Source organism: Anomalospiza imberbis, chromosome 9 (assembly GCF_031753505.1).
Source record: "Anomalospiza imberbis isolate Cuckoo-Finch-1a 21T00152 chromosome 9, ASM3175350v1, whole genome shotgun sequence".
Taxonomy (NCBI): Eukaryota; Metazoa; Chordata; class Aves; order Passeriformes; family Viduidae; genus Anomalospiza; species Anomalospiza imberbis.
This window is the reverse complement of record NC_089689.1, coordinates 6074830-6098005: the sequence shown is the minus strand read 5'-3', so window position 1 is coordinate 6098005 and position 23176 is coordinate 6074830. Positions and strand designations below refer to the sequence as shown.

At 42.5% G+C, this 23176-nt stretch overlaps 1 long non-coding RNA gene across 3 annotated transcripts; it reads left to right on the top strand.

The window, feature by feature from the left end:
* The first annotated feature begins 739 nt into the window (after positions 1-739).
* Positions 740-21866, top strand: LOC137479170 (uncharacterized). Of its 3 annotated transcripts, none has more exons than XR_011002010.1 (3): positions 740-1198; positions 3138-3283; positions 20191-21866. It is a non-coding gene; the product is annotated as an uncharacterized lncRNA (long non-coding RNA). The 3 variants fall into 3 exon arrangements; XR_011002008.1 differs by lacking the exon at positions 20191-21866 and adding an exon at positions 10681-12060; XR_011002009.1 differs by lacking the exon at positions 20191-21866 and adding an exon at positions 4075-7783.
* The last annotated feature ends 1310 nt before the right edge of the window (positions 21867-23176 follow it).

The window sequence follows — 23176 nt, the reverse complement described above, 5'->3', positions numbered from 1 at the left end:
CAAAACCTGTAAGAATGTTAGAATCCCAGAATCTCAGAATTATTAAAGTTGGAAAAAGACGTCCTGGATCACCAAGTCCAAGCTGTGCCTGATCCCCACTGTGCCCCCAGCCCAGAGCACTGAGCGCCACCTCCAGCCCTTCCTGGGACACCTCCAGGGATGGGGACTCCAAACCTCCCAGGGCAGCCCCTGCCAAGGCCTGAGCACCCTTTCCATGGAGAAATTCCTCCTGGTGTCCACTCTGAGCCTCCCCTGGCCCAGCCTGAGGCCGTTCCCTCTCCTCCTGTCCCTGTTCCTGGGAGCAGAGCCCGACCCCCCCGGCTGTCCCCTCCTGTCAGGAGTTGTGCAGAGCCAGAAGGGCCCCCTGAGCCTCCTTTTCTCCAGGCTGAGCCCCTTCCCAGCTCCCTCAGCCCCTCCTGGGGCTCCAGCCCTTCCCCAGCCCCGTTCCCTTCCCTGGACACGCTCCAGCCCCTCCAGGTCTGTGTGGCCGTGAGGGCCCAGAACTGGACCCAGCCCTCGAGGTCCCTCAGCAGTGCCAGCACAGGGCACAGCCACTGCCCGGAGCCTGTGCCCACACCAGGGCTGGCACAGCCCAGGGGCCACTGGCCTCCTGCCCGCCTGGGCACACCTGGGCTCCTGTCCAGCCTCTGTCCCCAGCATCCCAAGCCTTTTCCAGCTTTCCAACCCCTCTGCCCCAGCCTGGAGGGGGTTGGAGCGACCCAAGGGCAGGACCTGGCCTTGTCCCACCAGTCTAGCCTGTCCAAATCCCCAGGTGTTGAACGATCCAAAAGCAGGTTTGTGAAGAAATCTCATGTCCTGTTTTGTGACCATTATTTATGCAATAAATTACCTAAACTCCAGCAACAAGAACTTTGACTCAAGTTACTGAAGCTTTAGCGACAGCAGGTGCTGCTCATGCCTGAGATGTCAAGGACAAGGACCAGGAAACTGAGAACAGAAAAAAAAAAGAACCTAGACGTTGAATTCCCATAGGAACCAGGCCTCATTGCTTTAGAGAGTTTTTCCCTCAGCAAAATGTATCCATGAGCAGCATCCTCTGCATAAAGTGACCACATTCGTACAGCAGTAGGACCAGCCCAAAGAAAAGAAATTCTTGCCTCCCTTCGAAAGCTCCAGAGCAGAAAAGACCCAAATGTCCTCAGATCTCAGAAGAGATGAAGCAATGTCAACCCCAAAGGTAAATCATTTCAATATTAAGCCATAATTTTTGAGTTTTAATGACCTAGAAAGTGGAGTTCCTTTTCTCTTTTTGGCAGTTCCTTTTCTCTTTTTGGCAGTTTCTCAGGATTTATTAAATGTTGCAAATTGGAGTTTGCCTTGTTTTTAAGACAGTTTGCAAATGTATTCCTCCCTTCCCCAACTCGCTCACGCAGGGTCAATTTTCTGCCTATATTACAATTCCCAGAGTCCCATCGGGAACAAAGAATGGTTTGTCAGGAGCCTGCAAAAGGAGACAAATGATCTGTGCTCGAGTCTAATAACCTTCCTGAAGAAGACAAATGTGTGAATTGCAGAAGTTTCACCTGCAAAATCTCTACTGATATACTAATTAAGAACAGATCTCTTCAACCACTGCAGAAAAGGAAGGAACAAAAAGAGGTCCACTGAGAGAGACTGAGGAAAAAATTAAATTAATGGATGAGAAGTGGCTCAATGCTGTCCCAGAATGCTTTGCTGAGGTAGGATTACACACAATCACAGTGCTTTTTAAACCAGACTCTGAAAGATTTATTGATGTTTGGAGGATCTGCAAACTGCAAAGGGTTTTCCATATGTAATCTCTCCATCTCTGCCCTGTTTTCCTTTCCTACAGCTCTAATTTGGCATACAAGTCTCTCCATATGTTATTTTTCTTTTTGTCTTCTACTTGTTTCTGAGTTCTTCCTAGAACTCTGTCTTCAAGGTGTTTTTCCCATGTAGGTGGGGTTGTGTGAGCAAAGTTATTCATTCCTCCTACATTTTAAACTGCTAAAATTAAACCACAGCAGCTGCCACCTTTAACCCATGTACCTCACCCCAAACCATCAAACCAACAGCAGCAGCCTGTGATTTATGGGGCTGATCATAAACAGCCCAGTTCAAAATATGGAAAGATAATGGACAAAACAGATTTTCTACTTTATCACTACACCTTTTGAGAACAATTTTCACATTATTGTCCATTTTGGTTTAAAAAAAAAAAATTAAAAACAAACTTCCATACTCCAGTAGTTTTCCATGATATTGTGCTCATTTACTGAGTTTTATTTTAACACAGATAGTTCTGAAGCACTTCAAAGTAGCTCATTAATATCCTTAAAGCTTTGGAAATGACTTCTTTATCAGCAGTAAACTCCTAGGAAAATGCTACATGTGACACATAAGTATCACTGTCTTGTTAAATGAGACCCATTAATTTTTATCTGGAGCAACATTACTTTTTGATTTTCATAGACTTAATGGTATCTAATTTTATTTTGCTTTTTAACTCAAATTACTTAACTTTGCCGTTTCCTTATTTGTAAAATATGTGGGATATCAATGCACTTCAAAGATTTGTGGTGAGGATAAATAATTCTGTGATTATGAGATGTTCATACAGCATGCAGACCTTACCATTCTGGTAAGGTCTCCATTACCAGAAATGGATCCAAAAAGAGTTTTTCCACAATAATTCTATATTTATTTTAATAACGAAGCTGTTCCTTGTGTCTCCTTATAGACAGAAAAGAAATAGACACAAAACGTTGTCCAAGACCACAAAAAAACTTATCATAATCATGGAATAATGGGATTGTTTGGGTTAGAAGGATCATTAAAGCCCATCCACTCCCACACCCCTTGCCATGGCAGGGACAGCTTCCACTAGCCCAGGTTGCTCCAAGCCCCATCCAGCCTGGCCTTGGACACTTCCAGGGATCCAGGGGCAGCCACAGCTTCTCTGGACACCCTGTGCCAGGGCCTGCCCACCCTCACAGGGAACAATTCCTTCCCAATAACCCATCTAACCCTGCCCTCTGGTAGTGGGAAGCCATTCCCTGTGTCCTGGCATTCTATCCATTGTAGACAGTCTCTCTCCATATTTCCTGTCAGCTCCTTCAGGAATGAAAGTCACTCTGTATCCTTCTCATCTCCAGGCTGAACATTCCCAGCTCTCCCAGCCTGGCTCCTTAGGGGAGGTGTTCCAGTTCCCTCAGCAGCTTGGTGGCCTCCTTGGGACTTGCTCCAACAATTCAGTGTCCTCCTTTTGTTGGGGACACCAGGACTGGACACAGCCCTGCAGGTGGGGTCTCAGCAGAGCAGAGGGGAGGTGCAGGATCCCCTCCTTCACCTGCTGCCCATGTTTTTTTTTGGATAAGCCCAGGATACTCTGGTACAGGTCAGCAGGATAAGAATGCAGCTCTCTGGAAATCTGTATACTGGGAGATTACCTGAGTGGAGTAGATATCCAAGGAGCTGAACACAGTCTGAACCAAGACAGCTCTCACTGACAGCAGGCAAAATCTTATTCTTGGTGAGAGTAAATCCCTGTTGTCCATCAGCTCCCAGAAGATTTTTGCCATGTGGAGGCTTTTCTTTGTCTGTACAAGCACACCAAGCTGTTCGCCCCGGGAGTCACCAACACTGGTGGTGACTCTTCTATCTAGGCTTGCAGAATAAATAGATTTCTTTTGGGGCTGTAGCTGTAGCAGTGTGAGTTTTATTTTCTTTCTAACCAAAGCTGAAGTGCTGTAGGGCACAGTCACAGGTCCAGAGTGGGATGTGGACAGTATCTAGACTCTGCAGACTGTTTCATATCAATTTGACAAGGAAGGCAGTTCAGAGGGAGCCTAAATCTGAGTCTTACCAGGTAAATACTCCAGCTTTAAATTAGAATGGTTAGTCCAAAATAAATGTCTAACTATGTGGACACTTCTATGCAGGAAAGATACTATAAAGATATCAGGGGAAAAAAAGAGTGCTCAGAATTATTAGCCTACTTAGCTGAGTTTTCCATGCGTTTTTCCCCATAAAACAGTCACAAAAAGAGCTACAGGTTCCACATCTCATCCCACTTGCTTTGCTGCTTCTCAGATGCACCCAAGGACCTCCAAAGGAACACGTGTAGCTTGTGTATTCACAGGGAGAGAGTCTCTTGCTGGGAAGAGAAGTTGTTTACTTCGAGAAGAAAGAGCCTGCGTGACACTTGTGCTGCAGGGCACTCTCGGAGACTGCTGAAAGTTCAGTGCTCCCTGCAGGGTGGGACACGCCAGGCAGGATTTCTGCCCTTGGAGGAGCCGTGCAGCCTCTGTGTGATCACTCCTGGGAGCCTGCTGGGAGCAACAGCCCATTTACTCACTGCACCACTGCTTCCTATAAATATATTTATAACCCTGGCATGCCTGCCTTCCCGTAATCTCCAGGGTTTGTCTGGTTCACAGAAAGCCATTATGGGAACTGTAAACTTTTATGCTTGCCCTCTCTAGAAATTGTGTTGAAACTTTTATAACGGAGATTTTTCACCTTTTGCTTGTTTCTCCTGAAATCTTACTCACAAAGCAGTTCTATAAAGGATTTTAAGCATTGTGAGGTGGACGCAGCCAGGTTTATTGTTTGCACCTGCTCCAGTTTGTTCTCCCTGCACTTCACTACAAGAGCTCCGTTGTCACAGTCTGAGTGCTGTGTTCACTGTAATAACATTGATAAATACTTTATGTTCTTATCCTAATTACTTGTGCTGAAGACACTAAAACTTTCCTTAAGAAAATAATTTCTTTATGCACGATAGCATAATTTCTTTATAAATGTTCCAAAGAAAGGAGAAGGGAAGAGAAAAAACAGGAGTTGTTTTGAGGTGTGATGCTAATAATATTTTGGCAGGCTTGCTTCTGGTTTTAGGAAATGAAGCAATTATTACTGTCATGCAAACTTCTCTGCTTGGCTTCATAAAACGATTGCTGGAAAGTTAAAATATTTCCTGAACACTGAAAAAGTCTGTGTGGAATGTGCTTCCCACTGAGTGAGAACAGCTGAGATGCACTGTTAATAGACAGCTTGCAAAACCTTCTGTGACCCTACTGAGGGAGATACCAATTATCATGAGAAATGTTCATTATTGTCCATTTTCTAAGAGATATCAAGCAATAGCTAAGTACAGTTTTCTGCACACACAGTACACGCACTTGTGTAATTGTCTCTGGCCAGGGAGAGTGTTTCAGGACACCACAAGGGCTACTTCACCTCTGGAGAAGCACTGTTGGAAGAATTCCTTGAGGGAATGCATCATTAAAGTTTATAAAGTCCATGCAAATCCTCACCTGACAGCCAAGGCCATTTGCACAGACAGAACATCACAGTCCTTCAATGGAAAGAGAAACTCTTTCCTCTATCCCTAATTAAATCTGGAAGCCTGCTTCTCTTCTCCTGCCTTTTGCTCCCTGCAGAGCTCTGAGCAAAGTGAAGTTGCTGGGAATTGTTCTGTCCCTCTTTGTAGCAACAGAGGGGGTGTTATTGCAGGAGTGAGCCACACTGGTGACTCCAGTGACCACCCCAAGCGTCCTGCACAGCCCATAGCTCCAGCCTTGTTCACACACTCAGGTGATGAATATACCTGTCAGAATAATAAGTGGCTGAGCCAAGACCTAATAGGAAAACGTGACAGAAATGCACGGTCTTGATTCCAAACCCAAACTGGAATGTTTGCTCTTTTTATCCAACAGTTTAGCCAAGCAGTAAACCAAGGAGAAAAATAAAATGTACAGCCTTATTAAATTCTACTTGAAGCTACCTGATACTAAACTGAATGTGAAAATGGAGCCCAGCATGCTTTATCCTTTAGCATGGACAGGAAACATTTTCTTTTTCTGTAAGAACCCATGTCAAGGCAATCAGAACAATGACCCCTCCTAGATGGAGCAAAGGAAATAGCAGGGGTGGTGTGGGATGGCAAAGTTTGTGCCATGGTGTGTCCCTTTCAGCCCTAGCTCACTGGAGACAGGAACAAGAACCATCATTATAAATGTGTCAGAGCATCTGTTAACCAAATCTGGAGAGATCAGACTTTGGAGTTCTTGCCTTTGTTTCTCTCCCCAAGTACCTCTTGTCTCTGGTAAATCACATCATCCAGAAAAGAGCTGCAGAGTCTCCATGACATGCTCCATTTGGGCTTTCTCCCCTGCCAGGACATGTGACAAGAGAATGAAATGTTCCTTTTCTCCCCTGCTGAAATCCTGCTCTCCTGCCTGTTATGAATTAGATTCACAGGCTGAGTATCTCCCCTTGTGATCAGCTTTCATTACTAATAACCAGCTCGTTCTGCCTTACTACAGAGAGCTTCTGACTCTGTTCAGACATTTCAAACACAGGAGCACACAGGCTTGTAATTAGTGCTGAAATATTCTGCCTTGCACTGGCTCCAAAGCAGTGCAAACACAGGCTGCAGAGGCTGCTCAAAGCCCAGCCAGACACTGACTGCTCTGCTCCGTGTCTCTTTGCTGCCGCAACTCATCTGTGGCAGGAATTGGAGGCTTTGCCCTCTTTGGGCACAGGACGTTGCCTAAGACTCTATGGAGTTGCTGGACATTGTTCTCCATTCCAGGTCACCCTGGTTATCACCTCGTGGTTGAGTTCTTTTCATTGCTCCCTGACCTTATCTGTGCATTCTGAATCAGTGATGTGAAATCCTTGTTCCCCAGGCCCTGCACATTCATTGGAGTTTCGTTTTGAGACACAGGGTGGGATTGTTGGGATGTCCTGTGCAGGCTCAGGAGCTGGACTTCATGATCCCCATGGTTCCCTTCCAACTCAGGATATTCAATGGTTCTCTATTTTTCCAAAATCAATTTATAATAACTTTTCAATCCTTACATCTGCTTAGGAAGCTTAGATCCTCTTGATCTTCTACTCCTGTACCCCAAATTATTTTTTTAAGCGGCAGAAGTTGGGGAAAGATGATGTTTCATCTGGAGGAAGTATCAGCTGCCTATTTCTGTTTAAAAGTTATACACTTGTATTTGCTTTTATGCGTTGCTGGTCATCTCAGAGCAAAGGCTGCTCGGCAGTGAAAAGAAAAGCTCTGTTGCCTGCACACAGAGCAGGAGTTTGTGCAATAGTTTGTGTATCTTCATCATAAACATTTTCATGCATCCCTTCACTAAATTAAATAGGTCATATTGCCTTGTGATTTATAACCCAGAGAATCACTTGATTTCAAAGGGACAGCACAGGGTATAAATCAAAAGCTGAATTTGACCCAACCATCTCTCTGAAAAGATAGACTTTCTGAGCTCCTATTCTTTATTTCTGATACATCCTTTTCAAGATGGGGTGATAAAACTGAGCGTGTGGTTCAAGGTGAGCTCCCACACTGATTTACAGAATGGCCTTACAGATTTTCAGCGCTGTGCTCTATTCTCTGCTTAGCACTTTGTAACATCTTGTTTGGGTTTTAATCATTGCAGAACACCGGGCAGAGATTTCCACCGGGCTGTTCACAATGACAGCTGGGACGTTTTCCCCTGAGTACTTACAGTTAATTTAGATCCCATCAATGTATCAATTGTTCCTTCCAGTGTGCCTTACCTTGCAGCTGTCACAGTGACTTTCAGTCCTATTGTGCTGCTGAGATACCAGGCTTTGTTAAGATCTCTTGTCCTTTCGTAGATTAACCGACTCTTGATAGTTTTGAGAAAATAGTTTCATGGAAATTTGGCCAGTTTACAACTCTCATCTTTCCAGCTCAGGTACAAATGTTCACCAAACAGAAAACAAAAAACAAAACAAAACAAAACCAAAAACAAACAAACCCACCAAAAAAAAAAAAAAAAAAAAAAAAAAAAAAAAAAGCAAAACCCAAACCACCAAAACCTGCAATTTCCAGTGCAGAAAATAACACAAATATAATATTTCACTGTCGAAATAACTTTATTCATTATTCGCTCCTGAAGTACATGGCTTTCTCAGCACAGTGACAAGGGGTTAACATTTGGCTTCTCATTAAATTAAAAATAATAAGCTGTTGGCTTTACTCTAAGTCCTGGGAGGAGCCAGGGAAGCTGTGGAGAGCTGCACCCTGAACTGTGAGCCCAGGGCAAAGTGGTGCTCAGCTGCAGCGGCATTTCCTTGGCCCACACTCCTGGCACAGAAGGATCTGAGTGACCAGTGCAGCATTTTGCTGAACTTCTTTGCCTTTTGATCCCATTTATTAGCATTTTAGCTATCACTCTGCTTGGAAACAAGCAGCCTATGGCAACAGCGAACGCTCATTCATCTCCCCACCACTCTTCAGGCCTTTCCCAGGGTTTAAGGTGACCTTGCAACTTATGAAGGAAAATAAAGGATTGGAGTTAAATATGTTATAAATGATTGACCTACCTGGATGGCAGCTGATAACGTGCTGGAGGCTGCAGGGTTCAGATACTGAACTTCATTCTGAGTGATAGACGCTATAAAGTGCAGATAACTCACATTGTAACAGCGACATTTCCAGAGAATTGGAATGAAAAATCAGGGGATTGTCCTGCAGTCAGAGACACAGCATGGCACAAACAGGCAAAAAGAACAATTATGGCAGCATTAAGCTGATAAGAGCAGCATTTTAGAATGATGTAGTGAGTTCAAGAGCTGCTCGCTCTTTGCTGTGCTCAGCCAGGTAGAGGAATGCAGTGGAAAAGGCCAGCCTGTGCTGGCACAGCAATCCCAATTTGGGGAAAGCAGGAAAAAAGGATCAGAGTTGTCAAAGCAGAGCTTCTGAGATGAAACATTTCTTGTGCTTGGCTATGAGGACACTTTGAAGACAGGCTTAGCCTGAAGAATGGTGAAAAGAAGCTCATTTATTTCATGCAGTCCTGCTGCAGAAGAGAACAGAGTGGCTTCCGGTCAAAATTAGAGCTGATTGAGATTTTAAGCAAAGAGCCCTTAAAATGCTTTTAAATTAAAGGTTTTGTATTTTTTTTTTTTTAAAGAAGTGCAATAAAGCTGCCAGTGTAAAGCATTCCCTGGGCACAATGGAGACCCTGAATCAGAGTCTGTGGCTGTGACACGTGTGGGGACATGGAGCTCAGATCTTGGGTCTGAACTGACCTCACCTGTCCCCCTAATTGCTGAACTAGTGGATGATTCTTTATTAATTGGAGATTCTTCCACTAATTTTTCATCCAATTAACCTTTTTTCTGCTCAAGAGCTTAAACCACCCTTTTGAAATCTATTTTTTGGATTTACAACAGTTTGTCTTGTTTTTCATTTCACATTTTATATGCCTACACCAATATTTTTGTAAGCTCATGTGTTGATTTTGCCTTTTCTTTAATTTCTGGAGTCTGGATTTTGTGTTCTTTCACCATCTACATCCAAAGAAAGTATTAGAAGGAAAGAACTTTCCTGCCTATTCATATATCCTGGATAAAGCAGTGATCCTGTTGCTAGGTTTCATTTTGGAAAAGGCAAATTCACTTGTAAACTCATGTAGAAGTATTAAAATAGCAAATATAAATTATTTCTCATGGAGTGAGGCACAGAAGATCAAAAATAGTCCAGTTTTTTTGGTCCATACATACATATTTATACACATAACAGCCTGTAGGGAGGCTGTGAAGCTCTGGTTGAAGAGTCAGGGAAAAGGGGGATTTCTATTTTTCAATTTTTAAATTAACAGCATTGTATTCTTTAAGCTTTGTAGGAGAAACCTCTACACGCACAAGAGCACACAGTGAAAACAAGGGCTCTCCTTTAATTCCAGTAGAAATCCTCAAGGGCTGCTCCCTGTGGGGAAAAAAAAAAAAAACATGCAAAAAACCTCTCAGATATTTTGAAGCTCTAGAAATGGGGAAAGACTCATGACTGTGCAGCAGTTTTGCTGCCCCATCTAAGATATCCCGCTGAAAATGTATCCCTTAAACCAAAACCACTCTCCTGGGTGACCTTGTTCTGTGTCACAGTAGCTTCAGGCAAAGTGTTTCTTCCTCTTAGGAAATGGTTCCAACAGCAAATCCTTTTACAGGTACAAATGCAATTTCCATCAGATTTGAGCATTTATCTGATAACTTTTTGCTCAATTCACACACTGAGGATATAACAGAATGAGGGAATATCCTGAGGTGGAAGAGACCCACAGGGACCATGGATCCAGCCCCTGTCCCTGCACAGACACCCCAACAATCCCACCCTGTGCATCCTTGGGCATGTTGTCCAAACCCTCCTGGAGCTCTGGCAGCCTTGGGGCCGTGCCCATTCCCTGGGGAGCCTGGGTAGAGCTTCCCCCAGAGGCTGAAGACCCTTTTCCCAATATCCAGCCTAACCATCCCCTGACACAGCTCCAGCCATTCCCTCGGGTCCAAGGAAGAGCCATACTCAATATTCTATATTTTTCTTCTTAATTCAGAGATAAGAACCATGTTGAGTAATATTCTAGAGAAATCTTCCATGTTTTAAAACCCCTCTACATGTAAATAACATGACAATATATATTTAGTCTGCAGAAAGCAAACTCCAGCTGCCACGTGAAACTGGAAACATGATAATTACTGCATTTGTAACAGGTGAGTAAATATTTACAGCTCTGTGATAGGAATACTGCAAACAGCAGAGTAGGAAAACACTTTGGAACAATGATTTGCAATTCCAAATACTTCCATATCATCTTTCATTCACATTCCTTAAGGTACCTGGAACTACAGATTTGTTGATAACAACCTCCATTCCAGGTACCTTTCCCCCAGTGAATTCTGCATCAAGCTCTCTTCCTGCAGAAGTCTGAAAGGATTTTGTTTACTGCCAGCATAACCTCTGTTGAGTATCTGAAAGTCGAGCTGTTTTTCCTGCTTCATACATCACCTTCAAGAGTAAAAAATGTAGAGCTTGGAGTGGAAAGTTTTGTTGTTACTAAAATAAACAGGAATAAATTTGTTCTTCTTTGATTTTGCAATGCCAGAGGCGAGACAGCAGATTGTCAGTGAGACCATGAGATGATGCACAGCACAGAATGGAAAAAAATCCCAAGGAAAAGATAGAACGGAGCTGGAAAAGATCAATTTTAGATTCCTGTTCATAACATCCTGTATATTATAAGCAAGGTTGCATTTCCAGATATTTCCAATTGGTTTTGTTAAACATACAGGGTGATTAAATAAATACATGGAAATGTTGGGTTTACAGGGAAAATCATAATCAAGCTCTGGTTCCCCAAATTATTTTTGTCAGTTATTAGAATGTAGTGCTAGGGAAGGGAGGAGGAAGAGGAAGAGGTAGAGGAAGGGCAAGGGAAAATGGAAAGCAAAGGGGAAGGGGAAGGGAAGTTAACATTCTTGTTCCACCGAAGATCCTCACATTTACTTTCCTGAGTCTACGGTTTCACCTTGTACATGTAAGTTCTCAAAATTCATCATTATTTACAACCTTCTCCTAATAATTTGTAATAATCCTTGTGTACCTCTAAGTGGAAATGGCAACACTTAATTTAATTTACAAAACAACTCATGTCTGAAAGCACTTGGACATTTCTGTAGTTAAAAAGTGTTTTCAGCTACGTGCAGCTTTCAGCTGGATATTTTTTTTTTCTGCAGCAGGACTAATCCTGTGCTTTATGTGCAGCATGTACTTAATTCCATGTAGGATTGGTGTCAGGTCGAACACAATATAAGACACAAACAAATGTTGCTTACAACAAGTTTTACTTCTTTTTTTCTTCCCTCCTCACTCCCCCCCTACCCCATATTAATCGTTGCCATTTGTAATGTGTGGTTGTGCTGAAATGCATAAATCAGTTGTCACTAGTGAATTTCACACCTTGCTATCAGTATTGTTATGGTGAAGAGAAATACCAATACACAAACTTGAGATTTCTGAATGGAAGGTTCCTTTCCTTTATTTATGTATTTATTGAAATACAATTGTACAAATCAAATCCTTGAAACAAACAGAATCCTGGAATTGTTTGTGTTGGAAGGGCCTTAAAGCTCATCCCATTCCATCCCCTGCCATGGGAAGGGACACCTTCACTAGACCAGGTTGCTCAGAATTCACATGTCTAGAGTAAAAAACATTGATATTTCCATGTATAATTTAGCTTCCTGCCACTGTTCTGATTCTCCCATCCATGTCTCAGTTCCGCCTTAGGGCACCTCACCAGAAGGACCCTTCACTCCCTTCACTTCCCCTGAGGACCTGAACTCCAGCATGGAACTTCCTAGGTCTATATCTGATTATTTTGTGAAACTCCTGTATGGAATATTTGCAGTGAAATCCACTCAACCATGTGCATCCCCCTCTCTACTTAAACAAATCATCCGTGAAGCTGCTGACCTGGTCGCCCAGGTAAAAAAGGTTTCAAAATTAATAGCACTAATCAAAAGTTGTCCGCAATATTTTTAAAAATAAATATCCACTGTTCATGTACAGATTGGGAGATATTTCCTCACTATTCCCATTTAGAATTAATTAAGGTTAGATATTAGGAAAAAATTTTTTTGCAGAAGGGGTTGTTCAACTCTGGAATTCACAGAATTCACAGAATAACTAGGTTGGAAGAGACCTTCAAGATCATCAAGTCCAACCCAGCCCCAACACCTCAACTAAACCATGGCACCCAGTGCCACATCCAGACTGTTTTTAAACACATCCAGAGATGGTGACTCCACCACCTCCCCGAGCAGACCATTCCAGAACTTTATGACTCTTTCCATGAAAAACCTTTTCCTGATATCCAACCTATGTTTCCCTTGATGTAGCTTGAGACTGTGTCCTCTGGTTCTGTCAGTGCTGCCTGGAGAAAGAGACCAATCCCACCTGAGCACAGCCACCTTTCAGGGAATTGTAGAGAGTGATAATGTCACCTCTGAGTCTCCTTTTCTCCAGGCTATACACCCCCAGCTCTCTCAGTCGCTCCTCACAGGAATTGTGTTCCAAGCCCCTCACCAGCCTTGTTGCCCTCCTCTGGACATGCTTGAGCATCTTAAAGTCCTTCCCAAACTGAGGGGCCAGAACTGGACACAGCACTCAAGCTACAGCCTCACCAGTGCTGAATATAGGGAAAGAATGCACTGCCCAGGACAGTGGTGGAGTCACCATCCCTGGAATTGTTGAAAAAACCTTGTGGATGTGGCACTTGCAGACATGGTTTAGTGGTGAATGTGGGTTGATGGTTGGATTTGATGACCTTTTTCAAAATTTACTATTCTGTTCTATGATTTAGCTTAACCTAAGGCCAAAAGAACAGCTCAGCCTCTCCTTTGCTTCTTCTCTGTCCCACTGAGGTTTGGGGGGTGGGTTTGTTCCCAGTGGCATTGGGGTCACACCATGCCTTATGTTCAGTGGGCTGTCACAGTGATTTGGGTACCAGGTACTGGTGCCAGGGGGATGAGCATCACTGCAACCTCTTCCTGCACCAACTCACCTGCTCCATCAGATTCCCAGACACCTTTGGGAGGAAGGATGGCACTTCTGTCTGATGTCTCTTTGCATCTGAGGGGATGAAGGCTTCAAAAACCACAATTCCTTTGCTTAATTGTTTACGATCCGTGCCACTTCCCCCAGCTGTGGTTCCTGGCCCCAGCTGCAGGGAAGCAGCCTTGTGGAGCAGCTGGGAGCACATTCCCCTTCTGTGCAGACATCCAGGAGGAGAGCTTGGACTGCTCCAGGCCTCAGGCTGGCAGAAGGGATGTGCATCACTCAGGTAAATTCTCCGTGCCTCCAGGGAAGATGTTGGCTGCCATGTACCTCCCTCAGCCCTTGCCAAAAAATTATAGCAGCTACTGTGAGAGAAAAGGAAAAAGCAGCAGAGGCTGTTGTGCTCCAGCTGCTGGGAATGTGCAGCTTTTGTATAGACTTTATAGGTCTAATTCTCATTTTGTTTACTTACCTTGTCAGCTTAGAATATGATTCACAATTATTGAGGAGTTCTAACTCAGAGAAATGAACCCACTGTTTGAGCTCCTGGATTTGGCTCAGATTAATGTGTATTTAATGGGGGTTGGTTGAAAAGCAGCTCTTGCCGTTCAGCAAAACTGTTCGAGAGTGGGGCTTTTGCTGAGAAATAGGTCAGATAAAACTAATACAATTAGATGACTAAAAATTCAACTAAAAACTAAAAATAAACTTTTTCCTTTCTAACCATTTTTACCATTTCCCCCTGTTTTTATTATTTTCTCAGTCTGGTATTCAATTTTCATTTTAATTAACTAATGATTGGAAAAATGTCCTCTTTAAAATTACATTGCACTTCAAATCCAGAAGATGACAGGCAAACGTCTTTGGCTGTTTCTTCACTGATACAATGAGAAGTCAAGGCATGTGTTTTTAAAGGTTTTTAAGGACATTTTGTATCCTAGTAACACATATTGCTACCTGAATTTGTCTGTTCAAAAATAAGCAACTCTGTGCTTCCTTCAATACCAGATTTTATCAAAGTTTAAGCAAAGCTTCTTCAGATTTGGGGGTTGTCTTAGGTTAAAGGGGTGTGTATTCTATCCCCATCTGTTAGAGGTGGGACACTTATCTTCTGTTCATTGGGCAGTTTTCTTTATCTCTTCCACAGCAAATCCTTCCTCCAGGAGATCTCTTCTGTTCATGGCCAGTGAGTGTCCCCTGCAATGGCTGAGAAAATTCCATCATCCCATGGGGAGATGCTCTGCCCAGGGGAGGAGCCAAGCATTCCTACCTGGATACAATCTGACTCTGGGAACACCACAGCAGCCTTTGCCCACTGCATTCCCAGAGGAGCAGCTTTCTTCTCCATTGCATTCCCAGAGGAAGCCAAGGCCCATCTCCACCACCCCTGGAGCTTCAGAAGAAAACTCCACCCTTGTCCAGGATCCCTGCTCCAGCAGAAGCACAGCTGGCACTGCAGGAGGGCTGAGCCACCATGGAATGGGACTGCTGCCACCACCCTGACCCATGGGGGTGTCAGCTCCTATTCTGACTCTGACAGTGGTCTGGGGTGGTTTTTTTGCTACTATTGCATTTCTATTTTTATTTTCTTAGTACAGAACTGTTATTTCTACTCTCATATCTTTTTCTGAGAGCCCTTAATTTCAAAATTATAATAATTCAGAGGGATGGTTTACATTTTCCATTTCAAGAAAGGCTCCTGCCTTCCTTAGCAGACACCTGTCTTTTCAAACCAAGATAGGGTTTTGTCACATTGGTTCAGGTTTCTTCTCAGATGCTGCAGCATCATTTACTCTGACAGTTCCATCCCTGCCAGTTTTCCAGAAATGTGGATTCATGCAGTTCCTCAGCGACAACTTACTGTGCTCAAAGAGGCTGTCAGCAAAACTCATCTCTGAGGAACAAGCAAAACTCATCTCCTAACTCTTTTCCTCCTCCTTCTTCCAACATTCTAGTTACCATGACAGCTTTCTCCTTAACAGCTGTAAGTGGTTAAAGACCTGTCACATATTCCTGGAGAAGTCTGAATTCCCCACCTCAAAACCTAAATCAACATCCATTTTTTATCCTATCCACCATTCTCATTGAAATCCACATAGTTTTTCACATACTGGGATTTTTTCTCTATGGGCATCTTATTGCTGTTCTCAGATAGAAAAAAGAAAGTCAAAATCCCATTAACAAAGAAAGTCAAAATCCCATGAACAACTTCTTTCTTGTTGTCAGGATATGGGCACTGGAGGATGGCTGTGGAAGGGTCCAGGTAGGAAACAGAAGAGATTTCCTGAGGGCTGGGGTCCCTCTGCTTTAGAGCAAGGCTGGGAGAGCTGGGAATGTTCATCCTGGAGAGAAGAAGGTTCCACAGAGGTCTTAGAGCCTCTTTCAGTGCCTAAAAGGGCTCCAAGAGAGCTGGAGAGGGACTCTAGACAAGGGATGGAGGGACAGGACAGGGAAGGATGCCTTTAAAATTAAAGAGAAGAGATTTAGGTTAGAAACTGGGGAGAAATTGTTTCCTGTGAGGGTGGGCAGGCCCTGGCACAGGGGGCCCAGAGAAGCTGTGGCTGCCCCTGGGTTCCTGGAAGTGTCCCAGGCCAGACTGGACAGAGTTTGGAGCCACCCAGGATAATGGGAGATATCCTTGCCCATGGCAGGGGGTGGCACTGGATGATCTCTAAGTTCCCTTCCAACCCAAACCACTCCATGATTCTGTGATTTTGGAGTAAAACATAATTGAGAGCCATTTCACAGCACAATTACTGGTGACCTACTAATTAAATTTCACAGGGGTGAAACAAGATGTATCTTCAGGGACAGTTATTGCACTGTAACTGTGCTAATTGCAAATCACCCCCACCAGAATACAGATCATTAAAAGGCTGGAACAGAAGATCTTAGGACTATTCTCTTTTTCCTGCGTGGAAAATGATGTTCAAATTTCGTGCAAATTCTGTATTTACTGTCTCTGTCTTTGAGGAAAATGATGAAAAGAAATAAACAGCCTCACATGTCTAAAGTGGGTATTTGAAGTTTGAGAAGTGGGTGGCAACACCTTCAATAACTTGCTCAGGATCAAACACAGAGTGTTCTAGACTGGAAGGTCAACATTTGCTGGTTTTCCTGTACTTAAAATTTTTCTCGAGTTTGTAGTTCCTTAAGTATTTTAACCCATATTAAAAAGGATAATTTAGCCCATTTAAATTCATTTATTCATTCGTCATTCCTTCAGCTACAGTTAATTTATCCTTTTTTTCTCTTTTTTAATAATAACATCCAAATTTTATGTAATATCAAATGGTGGGTTTGTTGATTATTATTGAATCCTTAGAGTTCAATTTGTTTGTTATTAATCGCCACGATTATTGCCTATTATTACTTGCCTATTATTACTATTATTATATTATCAAATAACAAAGGTTCATTTGTTTTGCAGTTGTTTATATTTATTTCAAGACACTTTAAGCACCTGAGAAGGGAACATCTTCAGGACAGTTCTCTTATGGTCATCCAGTCCCATCAGTTCATTATGATACTTAATAAAGCAAGAACTCCAAATCATATGATTCTAACAGAATCAACCTTTCTGCTAAGTTCTTTTATAATAAATTTGTATTTAGACCAGAATTTTTCTGAAGGTGCACATCTTCACCTGGTGGTTTGCCTCTTTTTATACGTCAGGGCAAACCAGCTTTTAAAAATATCTTGTAAATCCCAGAAACAGTGATTTCTGCAGCCAAGAGCAGGCTGCCTGCATATGGTCCTGTGATGATGTCAAAATAAACCAAACATGAGGCTCCCAAATGTCAGAGCAGATTTTCAGTTCCAGCATTTGCTGAATGCTGGATTATAAAATAAGAGACTGAAGGGACATAGGGATTATTTTTTCCAGAGTGCACTGTCTTTCTGCCATTATTTTATATTCCAATTTTCTCTTTAAAGTTTCCTTCTGGAATACTGAAAGTTGGCCAAAGAGAGACAATAATGTTTCCTGGCTTCACTTGAAACAAAGTCTTCAATATCAAACCACTTGTGGCAGTGGAAGGCAGTGCTGGCCTGAGACTGCTCCTGTAAAACCTCAGCTTCACTGCTTTGCTGCTTCTGCAGCTCAAACGTGTTCAACTCCAGCTTGGAGAGGGGTTTTTCAAAGATGTTTTCTTGCTGCACAAGAAAAACAGATCTGAACAATTAGCAATTTTAGGTTTCAGTTCTGAGCAATGGCTTTGTCTGTCTGGGAACTGGACATCAGAATTTTATTTTATTCTGTGAGCTTCTTTTTTTCTTTTCTTTTCTTCTTTTCTTTTCTTTTCTTTTCTTTTCTTTTCTTTTCTTTTCTTTTCTTTTCTTTTCTTTTCTTTTCTTTTCTTTTCTTTTCTTTTCTTTTTTCTTTTATTTCCTTTCCTTTCCTTTCCTTTCCTTTCCTTTCCTTCCCTTCCCTTCCCTTCCCTTCCCTTCCCTTCCCTTCCTTTCCTTTCCTCTTTCCTTTCCTTTCCTTTCCTTTCCTTTCCTTTCCTTTCCTTTCCTTTCCTTTTCCTTTCCTTTCCTTTCCTTTCCTTCCTTTCCTTTCCTTTCCTTTCCTTTCCTTTCCTTTCCTTTCCTTTCCTTTCCTTTCCTTTCCTTTCCTTTCCTTTTCCTTTCCTTTCCTTTCCTTTTCCCTTTTTTCTTTTCTTTTCTTCTTTTCTTTTTCTTTTCTTCTTTTCCTTCCCCTTTTCCTTTTTCCCTTCCATACCCCCTACCCCTCCTTCCTCCTCTTCCTCTCCCACTCCATCTCCCTAACCCTAAAAATCTCCTTTTCTGTTTTCATTTCTTTTTTTTTTTTAACTACATTTTTACATTGCAGAGTTAAAGAACGTCTAGAAAATTATTTCATATATATCAGACATTGAACAAATCCAGTACTCAAGGATAAACCACTGAGGTTTTTGTTGCTGGACATTTCAAACACATTTAGAAGCAGAGACTTGGATTCTGAGGAACCAGGAGATCCTGGTTTTGATGGGTCTCCAAACCAACAAGTTTCTTTGGTGTATATTTGCCTTTAGGAACCTCAAAGCAATGAGTTTAATCTCAGAGTGGAAGTTGAAATACATAAACAAATAACAAGAAAGAGGACAGGAGTGGGAGAGCATGAAATCCCAGACTGGTTGGAAGGGACCTTAAAGCCCATCCAGTGCCACCCCTGCCATAGGCAGGGACACCTTCCACCAGCCCAGGTTGCTCCAAGCCCCATCCAGCCTGGCCAGGAACACTTGCAGGAAGGAAAGCAGTATAAATTGTGTTGTTTTTACCTCCTGCAGAAAAGTTATCCTGCTGAAGCAAAATAGACATTTGGATACAGCCTAGCAGACCTTGTAAGTCCATCATATTTCCATTGAAACATGGTTTATGGTATTGATTTCTTTCTAACCTTGCTGAAGATCACCTACAGAAATAGACATTATTTTTTGAATAAACTACACCAATTATCTGGTTGTCCAAAGCTGAGGAATTATTTATTTTTCTCAGTGCAGTATGACTGCCAGTATAATATAAACTGACTGGGACTATAATCAAAGGGTATTTCTGCAAATCACTCAATGACAATCTGGGGCAATTTTCAATTACTCTCTGGACAGATTTTTCCAATTGACTAGACAGAAAGTGGCAGGAAAGATTTAAGCAATGCCTTGTAAGTGCTGATCTGAGATCTTAGTACCAAATATCATCAATCTGTATCCTTCTGAGACTGGAAGATTTACAAACCAGACAATTGAACTTACATAAGCATTCTGCTATAGAACCCTGTATCTGATGGTTCAGTATCCAGGGATTTTAGTATTAAAGGGAATAACTATAGACTCACACTCTGACTGTTTGCAATTATCATAGCCTTCCTTAGATTAATGACTGTCTGAACATTGACCCATTTTCTTTCCTGAAGATGCTCAGAAAGGTGTTTCACTAAGTTCCCAGCACTGCCATGTGAATTTAGGCAGGTTTGATGTGAAAAAAACTAAACTGAGAGCCTTGGAACAGCACATCCTGAAGTGTCACTGATAACCTAAGAAATATCAGAAAGTGTAAGTTAAAATATTTTAACTTACAATTAACTTACAACTTACTTATTTAATATTTTACCAGAAATTGTAAGTTAAAATACTTACAGAAATTTTAAGTTAAAATATTCCCAAAACTGAATAGAGATATGCTAGAATTGGATGTATATTTTTCAGGTTTTTTAATGGTCCTCAGCTATTTTTAAGCTTTCAAGACTGAAAGTTGCAACATTAGAAATACTTGCTTTTTGTATTACGCCCCTGACATGGGCATCAGAGCTTCACATGGAATCAGGGAATAGTTTGGGATGGAAGGGATCTAAAGGCCCATCCAGTGCCACCCCTGCCATGGGCAGGGACACCTTCCACTAGCCCAGGTGGCTCCAAGCCCTGTCCAACTTGGCCTTGGACACTGCCAGGGATCCAGGGGCAGCCACAGCTTCTCTGGGCACCCTGTGCCAAGGCCTCATCACACTCACAGGGAACAATTCCTTCCCAATATCCCATCTAACCCTGCCCTCTGGCAGTGGGAAGCCATTCCCTGTGTCCTGCCCTTGTAAACAGTCTCTCCTCATTTTTCTTGTTGCCCCTTCAGGCATTGGAAGGCCACAATGAGGTCATCCCAAAGCTTCTCCTCGCCAGGCTGAACAATCCCAATTCTACCAGCCTTTCATCCCAGCAGAGCTGCTCCATCACACTTCAAAAAAGAAAAAAAAGTGGTAGCAAATGTTCTGCACCCAAATCCCAGTCATGCTGTATGGTGGATTTTTCAACCACAAATTACTGTGCCCCTCCTCACAGGCACATCTGGAGAAGCTGCCAGTGAAACATTCCCACAGGAGTCCCAGAACCCAGAGTGGGAGTCATCAGCACAAACATCAGAAGAATTTTACTTCCATAACGCTCCCTGTATAAAATCAGTGCCAGATTTAAGCAACTTTTTTAAGCAAACCTTAAGAGTTAATGTTGCCCAGAAAAGCTGTGGCTGTCCCTGGGTCCCTGGAAATGTCCAAGGCCAGGTTGGATGGGGCTTGGAGCACCCTGGGATAGTGGAAGGTGTCCCTGCCCATGGCAGGAGGTGGCACTGCATGGGCTCTAAGGTCCCTTCCCATCCAAACTCTTCTGGGATTCTGTTTGTTCACTCTGGGATGTAATAGTCAGTCCCTCCTCCTCCAATCTCCTGCAGGATTCTTTAAGGAAATTTTCCAGTTCAGGAATTCTTCTGTTTATACAATTCTTTATATATAGCTGAAGACACATGTTCAGGCAAACTGCAACATCTGAGATCCTGTGACATCACAGCTCTTCCCAAAGGGCCTATGTTTGCTCATGACAGAGAAAAAGGCTCTTCCAAAATTTAAATAAAAATGTATTTCACAGTCTAGTAAATTGCTCTTTTAAATTTCTTTTGGGAGCAGCCCTGCTGCAATCAGACTATTATGAATATTTCCTTTAGAGAAAGCATTTTAATAAGAAAGATGCAGTTAGCTCCTAGGCCAAATCAAAAAACAATGACTAAGCGTGTGTTAGGATTCTGCACACATGGGCTTTTAGCAAACAAAGCAAACAAGGGAACAATTGACATTGAGACAAACCAAATTCACCACAGCCATCTTCCCATATATTCCAAATGATCCCCAGTGACTGATGCCACCACCAAAACACCAAACAGAACCATTTTGATGCCCAATTTGTTATATCTCCATTCCTGTCTGTGCTGAAAGGCTAATTAAACTGGTAATTGTCATTCATATCTCCTGCTATTATATTTGTATTCAAAATTGCAATAGATGCAATCTGTGTGTATTTTTTTTTTTAATTTAAGCACTTTAAAATTAATTTGAAGCCGTACAACAGCAATCAGAGTCTAATTAGTGAGATAATCAATTAATAAGCTTCTAACTAAGGGTTCTCATGTTGTAGATGGAGATGATTTCAACTGGGATGAAGTGCAATCTTTGTATTAAAAAATAATAATAATAAACTAAATCTTTCCTGCAGCCAGGAGATTAAGACCCATCTGTTTATTTCAGAGGTATCATTTGAACCCCTGTGTGCTGACAGTGATTCCTGTGACTGAAACCACAAGAATTCCATTAAAATAACAGCTTTCTGTGGCCAAACCCATATGCCATTCCCAAAGCATTCACACTTCCTCTCTCCCCTTAATACATGCAATGTGCTTCCATAAAGCCATTAAAGAGAATATAAAAAATTAGTTCAAGACAACCAGGTATTTGTACAAGGAATTAATTGAAGGATGCAGGGAAGAAGTAGGGAGGAGGCTGGGATTAATAAACCTTAAAGTGTTGTGCCAAATGGCCTTTCCCCTGTAACTGTAAACAAATTTGGATTTTGGGCATCTTTAGACCTCAAGGTCCTGCATTAGCAATGGCCGCTGGTTCCTCAGGGAGCTCACAGTGCTTCCAGACAGAAAATCCACGAGGGAAACCCAAGAATTTGTGATCCACACAATGAAATGGGGCAATTCTTTTTTTTCTCTGTAAACTTTGTTTCCTTGTGCTGGCATTGCTGAGTGCTCTGAGTGCTATGTCCAGTTCTGGGCTCTCATGGTCAGAGAGCCCTGGAAGGGCTGGGGTGTGTCCAGGGAAGGGAACGGGGCTGGGGAAGGGCTGGAGCCCCAGGAGGGGCTGAGGGAGCTGGGAAGGGGCTCAGCCTGGAGAAAAGGAGGCTCAGGGGCCCTTCTGGCTCTGCACAACTCCTGACAGGAGGGGACAGCCGGGGGGGTCGGGCTCTGCTCCCAGGAACAGGGACAGGAGGAGAGGGAATGGCCTCAGGCTGGGCCAGGGGAGGCTCAGGGTGGACAGCAGCAGGAATTTCTCCATGGAAAGGGTGCTCAGGCCTTGGCAGGGGCTGCCCGGGGAGGTTTGGAGTCCCCATCCAGGCCTGGATGTGGCACTCAGTGATCTAGCTGGTGACAAGGTGGGAATCGGGCACAGCTCGAGCTTGATGATCCTGGACTTCTTTTCCAACCATAATGATTCGGGGATTTTATTATTTTGACTTGATGGGCTTCTTAAAGGCATATATTTGGGGCCACAGTGGTTTTAGTACCCCATTAAAACTTCCTCGAGCTGTAGCAGAGCTGAGAGGTGTGCTCAGTTGGACTGTGCATCTGCTTCCTGAAATAAATTTCTGTAGCATATGAACAGCAAAGAAAATTAATTAATTAAAAACCCCTTTATTTATTTATTTATTGCAATTATTTAGGGACTAAAACCTATTCCCTAGACTGGTATGCACTAGAGAATTAAAAATTCTGCACTCTTGCTTGACTCCACTTGTGTTGCAGTGAGATATATAGGCCTGACAAAATCTACAGGACTAATATTGAAAACCTTTGTTTTAGCCTGAGACTATAAGAGGATTAAAAAAACACTTTCCATATGAAGAATTAACACAACTAATCCTGTGTTTTAATAATGAGTACAGGTTTAAACATTATCTGATTAGAAATGTACTGGAATGATTTTTCTGTGTTGTGTGCTGTGGGGTTTTGTTTTTTTTTTTGTTTTTGGTTTTTTTTTTTTTTTTTAGGTTATTTTTGGGTTTGTTTGTTTGGATTTGGGTTTGGTTTTTAGTTTCTTTTTTTTTTTTTTTTTTTTTTTTTTCTGATAACAGGTTATGAGTTTCTGCCAGGAAAATCAGCATGAAATACTCAATTCCCAGACTGAACTATTTACTTCTTTTCAATCTCACTGAACTGTAATAGCTTTACCAATGAGACACAACTGTATGGAAGTTTATCTCTTTGTTATCTTTTGTG